This window comes from Pimephales promelas, chromosome 1 (genome assembly GCF_988280905.1).
Source record: "Pimephales promelas chromosome 1, fPimPro1.hap1.1, whole genome shotgun sequence".
Classification (NCBI taxonomy): Eukaryota; Metazoa; Chordata; class Actinopteri; order Cypriniformes; family Leuciscidae; genus Pimephales; species Pimephales promelas.
Window position 1 is genome coordinate 15,303,665 of NC_142769.1, and position 7,386 is coordinate 15,311,050.

Here is a 7,386-nt window from a genome sequence, read left to right on the forward strand (position 1 = left end):
TACAGATATCTTAAATGATAATACAAACTATCCAAAATGTAATTACGACTAGACAGAAAGACATTGTTGATATCTACAATGTTAATTTCCGGATAGGCAAACTTAGCTTTTAAATGTTAAAAGGGCTTGCCATACACGGACGTAGGCTCAGAGAGAGTCTCACCATATTCAAACCAAAATATCTGACTTCCTCTTGGTCTGAGCTAATGACTATGAATTAGAAAGTTGTCTGGCTTGAGGAGTACAATGTATATAACGATTTTTGTAACTGTAGATAAAAATAACAACCCCACTTTTGTCAAAAGGTGGCGCTATTTAGTCCCTAAACCATGCCCGTTTCTGAAACTTTGCACATATCTACTGGCTAATAAATGTGATGTGTCTGTTGAGTTTCATGCAATTTCAAGCATGCTAAGAGTCTCAAAAGCATCCTAAAATAATTTCAAAGTTTGAAGCTTTGCCACGGCAACAGTTTAAAAGATATCAAGAATCCATTCACAGGTCTACATCTACCGTATGTTTACATTATACAGATGAAGTTTTTCATCTGTTTTTCATCATTATACAGATGAAGTTTTTCATCTGTTTACATCATACAGATGAAGTTTTTCATTCATATTATTACATGCAAGCGTGTTTGATTTATGGACCAAGTTTTCGGACCCCGTTCCAGGGGGCGCTGTCTAGCCCCCCTGCCATGCCTAGGTACCATCTTCAGCCCGGGCCTGATGGCTGTGGGATATGACCTGTGTGCAAAGTTTCAAGAGTTTTCAAACCTGTTAAGGGCCTCAAAAGCCATTAAGAGTCTCAAAATCATCAAAAAAAAAAAGAATTTTAAAGTTTGATGCGTTGCCACGGCAACAGTATCAAAGATATCAAGAATCCATTCACAGGTCTTCATCTGCCATGTATTTACATTATACAGATGAAGTTTGAAGCAAATCGGGTAAAAATAAGAGGTTGATTTCAAAGCATTTTGAAAGTGACACACTTCCTGCTGCCAGTTGGTGGCGCTATAACTTTGACTCAAAATAGTCACATCCATGTGATCGTCCTCTTACAGTGAACACACTGATGAAGTTTCATCAAGATATGTTAATGTATGCTGAAGTTATAACACACTTCCTGTTTCACGTTTCTCGCCATAATTTCGTTTCCTCGCCACGGCCAAACCGTTTGAGATATCAAAAATCCCCTCACAAACTTTCATCCTCAATGTCTTGACTTCATGCTGACCGAGTTTCGTGCCGTGTGTTTGAATTCTATAGGAGTAGTATTGCACATTCCATTGCGAGCGTTTTACAAACAAACCTCAATAGCCGACTTCCTGTTGGGCTGGGGTAAAAAGTAAGAGTGTGAGGTATAGATGAAACGATGAGATCAACATGTGTACCGAGTTTCATATTATTACATTCAAGCGTGTTTGATTTATGGACCAAGTGTTCGGACCCCGTTCCAGGGGGCGCTGTCTAGCCCCCCTGCCACACCCAGGTACCATCTTCAGCCCGGCTCTGATGGCTGTGGGATCTGACCTGTGTGCAAAGTTTCAAGAGTTTTCAAACCCGTTAAGGGCCCCAAAAGCCGCTAAGAGTCTCAAAATCATCAAAAAAAAGAATTTTAAAGTTTGATGCGTTGCCACGGCAACAGTATCAAAGATATCAAGAATCCATTCACAGGTCTTCATCTGCTATGTATTTACATTATACAGATTAAGTTTGAAGCAAATCGGGTAAAAATAAGAGGGTGATTTCAAAGTATTTTGAAAGTGACACACTTCCTGCTGCCAGTTGGTGGCGCTATAACTTTGACTCACAATATTCACATCCATGTGATCGTCCTCTTACAGCAAACAAACTGCTGAAGTTTCATCAAGATCAGTTAATGTATGCTGAAGTTCTGACACACTTCCTGTTTCACAATTCTCGCCATAATTTCGTTTCCTCGCCACAGCCAAACCGTTCGAGATATCAAAAATCCCCTCGCAAACTTTCATCCCCAGGTGAAAAGGAAATATATTTAAATTGTATTTATTTTGATATACTTAATGTATTTTAAATGTACCGTATTAAATATGTATTAAATGTGCTAAATTGAAACAACTTCAAGTATATTAAGTGTATTTTAATATGTATTTAAGTTCAATTTTAAGGTAATAGTAATATATTTTATTATACTAAATTGTGCTAAAATGGAACCATTTTAAGTACATTTAATGTAATATAATAGCACTTATTTAAAGTGTATTTTAATACACTTTAAATCGACTTTAGAAATACAGCATTAGTATATTTTTAGCTTCACATTAATGCGTTCTGAGTATATTTTAAATATAATTTCAGCTTATTAATAATGTATTAGTAGAACACTATTGGACCCACTATTAACATATTAAAATATATTTTTCCAAAAACCATTTAATATAAAAATAATATATTTTAATGTATTAAAAATACATTTAAACATTTGAATTCAACAAAACCCAATAAAAAAAATATTTCTACAAAACACACAAACACTCTTTGAAAGATAAACTTTAATGCACTACATCAGTAAAGCATTATGAAAACTAAACAAAATACATTAACATAAAATGCATTGATTTGCAGAGGTATTAAACAGAACAAAAATAAATAAATAAATAAACTAACTGAAAGGAGTAGTTCACTTTTGAAAAAACTTTTGGTGATAATTTACTCACCCCCATGTCTTCCAAGATGTCCATGTCTTTCTTTCTTCAGTCGAAAAGAAATTAAGGTTTTTGATGAAAACATTCCAGGATTTTCTCCATATAATGGACTTCACTGGGAACCAAACAGTTCAGGGTCCAATGGCTAACAGTCAATTTGTCGTGAAAGCATGAGAATTGGCTCAATTGCGAGAGTCTTGTGCTGAATGCTTGAGAGTTGGCAGCCCTGACAAATCTTTTTTCGAGTCAATTCATTCATTTCGTTCATTGAATGAACCTAATGACTCGGAAAAATATTTGTTAATTTTGATGAACGAGTTCAAATAGGAAAATCATGAACATGCATAACAGAACAGAGCAAGGCGACCATTTGAGCTTATAAAACTTAAACTTGTGGGTTTTTTTTTTTTAAATGACCGATCGTTTCGCTTGATAAGACCCTTATTCATCGTCTGGAATCGTTTAAAGCCCTTTGAACAGTTTGCACAGAAACTGTCTTTTGGACCTTGAACCGTTTGGTCCCCAATGAAGTCCATTATATGGAGAAAATCCTGAAATGTTTTCATCAAAAACCTTAATTTCTTTTCAACTGAAGAAAGAATGACATGGATATCTTGGCATGGGGGTGAGTAAGCTATCAGCTAAAGGTTTTTTTTTTTTTTTTTTAAAAGTGAACTAATCCTTTAAGTCAAACAAAGTGAAATACAATAGCAAAAAGTAAAGTGGCCAAATCTTGAGTAGAAAGAGAAGTTCGTGACTTGTTCAGTCTGCCATAGACTCTTTTGGGGACATCAGAAACACCGAGGGAAATCTGGCAAGAATAAAAAAAAACAAGCATTAGTATAAACTTGTTCATTTATAATTCTAATAAAAAGCTGTCACTTTGTTACTTAATTCAGAACACTTAATGCACAAAAAGTCAGATATAATTATTATAACAAATAGGATTTTTCTTTATCATAAAGAATTTTCTAACCATTTCTGAGGTTTCAGGAAGACACAGCTCAGATGATCTTGGGCTTGAGCTGAATGAACCTCGTTTCATGGACTCCAGGGCCTCTTTGAGAGATGCTAATATCCCTGGAAGCTCTATAAGAAAAAAATAAAGTCGCATGTTATACAAAGTTAGGGCAGAAAAAACACTAGTTTGTGTTCTTCATATATAATTTGTATTTTGTTTAAATGGTGAAACATATTTAATGAACCATTACTGTAACTTCCACCCTATTATTAAAGTAATTATTCATTATTAATAAAGACAGAACTTTCTATTGAAAGTTACAAGTTGGTGACAGCTGATAACGCCTTGATTAAATGTAAAAAAGCTGAATACCACTCATAAAATCATATAACACAAAACACAATTATGTGATTGCATAATTCAATGCATAATCAGGCAAAATACATATTCATTTTTCAAATACGTGTTAATATATATAGGTCACTTAGTTACTTAGCTGCTACATGAAACACTATTGCCTTTTTTTTGTTGTTTTTCACCAACAAAAAGTTACAAATCAAGAGGATCAACTACTACTTACTCGACTTGACCTCATCTACTCACGGTTGGGTTTAATAAAAAAAAATGTCTTTGCAATGTGCAAATTCCTTGGCTAGGCTAAATATTAAATATAAAATCTCTCATTTCATTATTTAACATCATTTTAATTTCTCAGTGCAAGATATTTAATAATTGGTTTTGTGAAAGCTTATAGTTGGTGATTACAACTTAATTTATTTATCGAATTGACATGAAAACTGACAGCCTACTAATAATTAATTAGATTTTACTATGAATTAAATATCACAGATGTGAAAGTTTTATTAGAGCTTAAAATATATTATAATATTTAAAACACAAGAAGTTACTTAGGGACAATCAAGCCTGTCGTGTAATCACCATTAATAACCTTTTTTCTGCAAACACAGTGTGCAATGTTTTTATAGTTGTATTATGTCACTGTCTAGATCTATAACAATTAAGTTGATAGACGTCAATGGATAGACGATAACTCGCTTTAGTGTCAAATCAACAGAAACGCCAGTAATCCACAGAACATCGTCATCAACTTCTGAAAATATTTTCTAAACCCAAAGTGAGAATAAAGCCAATTATACTAATCACTTAAACTAATAAACTTACCACCAAGAAGTAAGATCTTTTCTGGCAGTATCTTGCTCTGTCCATGTCGTGGCGGCGCAGCTCTGCGTTGTCCTCTTCACTGCTAAATTGTTCGCGGGAGCTGACGACCTGGTAATCTGCTCGTGTGTTCTCTCAATATTAGATCGGTGCTATCCACATTCACTAGGTCCGAGCCAGTGAAATAACAAAGCAAAATTTGGAAAATACATGATTTCTGTTGAAATATCCGAAGCTATAATGGGATACCACAGACAGTCAGTATCCGCTGTCTGCTGCGCCCCGCCCAACATGTAAGTTCAAATGGCAGTGTGTGATTGGACAATTGCCGGCAAGCTTGTTTTGAAAAGATTGGCTCTGATTGGTCCAAATGAATGCAACTGGAAATATTAACTAACATCCACAAAAAAAGAAACAACTCTGTTTATATAAACCTAACATGCTTATTAACAAGTTTTTTTTAATTAATTTTGGCTAAACAAATGTAAGAGTCAAGCTTTAAGAAATTTATTTTGTTTTTCTAGTATGTACACCTGATCTTTTATGTTGATGTGTGCAAGTACTGGTATTCACTTGTTTTGTGGAAAAGACTATTTGATTAATTAATGCAGAAGTATAGAAGTGCATTACTTGTTAGTCAAATTTTAGTGCTTTTCATAATTATAACAAATTAATTTAAAAAAGTTAAACCTAAAACACATAATATAAAGCGTGAAATACATATGCATTGAGTTAAGTGTTGGTAGTATTACAAAAAGTGTGTTAGTTTTTGGTATATTTCTTAAAAGCTTAACTGAGCACATATTTATAATTAAAGTGCTACTTCTAGTCTTTGTAGAAATATACAATTAATTTCGATACATGTTTAATTGCCTTCATGTTAGGAAGGGAATTAAAGGGACTTGAATTTTTAAACTTGAAGTGAACACAAAAAATACTTTAATTTAGCAACAAGTATGCTTTCTGTAAATACACTAAAACTTCACTAAAACTATGTTTGTTTTTAGCATATTTCTAAAAGTGTAATTAAGTGTATATTTATTAGCATTGCGTTTCTAGTAAAACATTTTTAAATATAATTAAAATATGTTTGTATTTAGCATATTTCTTAAAAATGTAATTAAATACCAATGTACTTCTAGTACACTTTTTAGAAACATATTTAAAGCATGATTGTCATTAGCATATTTATTAAAAATATAATTAAGCACACATTTATTACCAATGTATTAATAATATACTTTTTTAGAAATACATTAAAAGTATGCTTTTCTATAGTGTATTTCTTAAAAGTGTATTTAAACATATATTTATTACCAATGTACTTCTAATATACTTTTTAGAAATACATTTAAAGTATAATTATCATTAGCATATTTATTAAAAATATAATAAAGCATACATTTATTACCAATATATTACTAATATACTTTTTATAAATACATTAAAAGTATGCTTTTCTATAGTATATTTCTTAAAAGTGTATTTAAACATATATTTATTACCAATGTACTTCTAATATACTTTTTAGAAATACATTTAAAGTATAATTATCATTAGCATATTTATTAAAAATATAATAAAGCATACATTTATTACCAATATATTACTAATATACTTTTTATAAATACATTAAAAGTATGCTTTTCTATAGTATATTTCTTAAAAGTGTAATTAAATATATATTTATTACCAATGTACTTCTAGTATACTTTTTAGAAATATACTAAAATGCAATAAAATACATTTTTAGTACACTTTAAATAAGCATGTTGTAAATACAAATGTATTATAAACACACTATTTGTATTTCAAATATATTTTTAATACATTTAATACAACGTCTTTTTCACCTGGGTCCTCAATGCCTTGACTTCATGCTGACCGAGTTTCGTGCCGTGTGTTTGAATTCTCTAGGAGGAGTACTTCAAATTCCATTGCGAGTGTTTTATGAACAACCCTAAATAACCGACTTCCTGTTGGGCTGGGGTAAAAAGTAATAGTTTGAGGTATATATGAACGATGAGATCTATATGTGCACCGAGTTTCATATTATTACATGCAAGCGTGTTTGATTTATGGACCAAGTTTTCGGACCCCGTTCCAGGGGGCGCTGTCTAGCCCCCCTGCCACGCCCGGGTACCATCTTCAGCCCGGCCCTGATGGCCGCGGATTCTGACCCGTGTGCAAAGTTTCAAGAGTTTTTGAGCATGTTAAGGGCCCCAAAAGTGCCCAAATAGTCGTATAAATAATAATAATAATAATAAATATAGCTGCGAGCAGCGATGGCGGGCCCAAGCCGGAGGCACCGCAACCCCGGTTCCTTTAGTTACCTAAAGGCACCCGGGTGGCGGTGCCGAAGGCTTTGGCCCTTTCATGATTAAATGTTAAAACGGCTTGCCATACTCTGTCATTTCGACTAGTCACAATTATGTTACAGATATCTTAAATGATAATACAAACTATCCAAAGTGTAACGACTAGACAGAAAGACGTTGTTGATATCTACAATGTTAATTCCGGATAGGCAAACTTAGCTTTTAAATGTTAAAAGGGCTTG

General features: G+C 32.9%; 1 long non-coding RNA gene across 1 annotated transcript; it reads right to left on the bottom strand.

Moving 5' to 3' along the window:
• Positions 1-2,515: 2,515 nt before the first annotated feature.
• LOC148998385 (uncharacterized) lies at positions 2,516-5,091 on the bottom strand. Its single transcript, XR_016153521.1, has 3 exons — positions 4,830-5,091; positions 3,663-3,775; positions 2,516-3,497 (listed from the first exon to the last, which is right to left on the bottom strand). It is a non-coding gene; the product is annotated as an uncharacterized LOC148998385 (long non-coding RNA).
• Between the last annotated feature and the right edge of the window lie 2,295 nt (positions 5,092-7,386).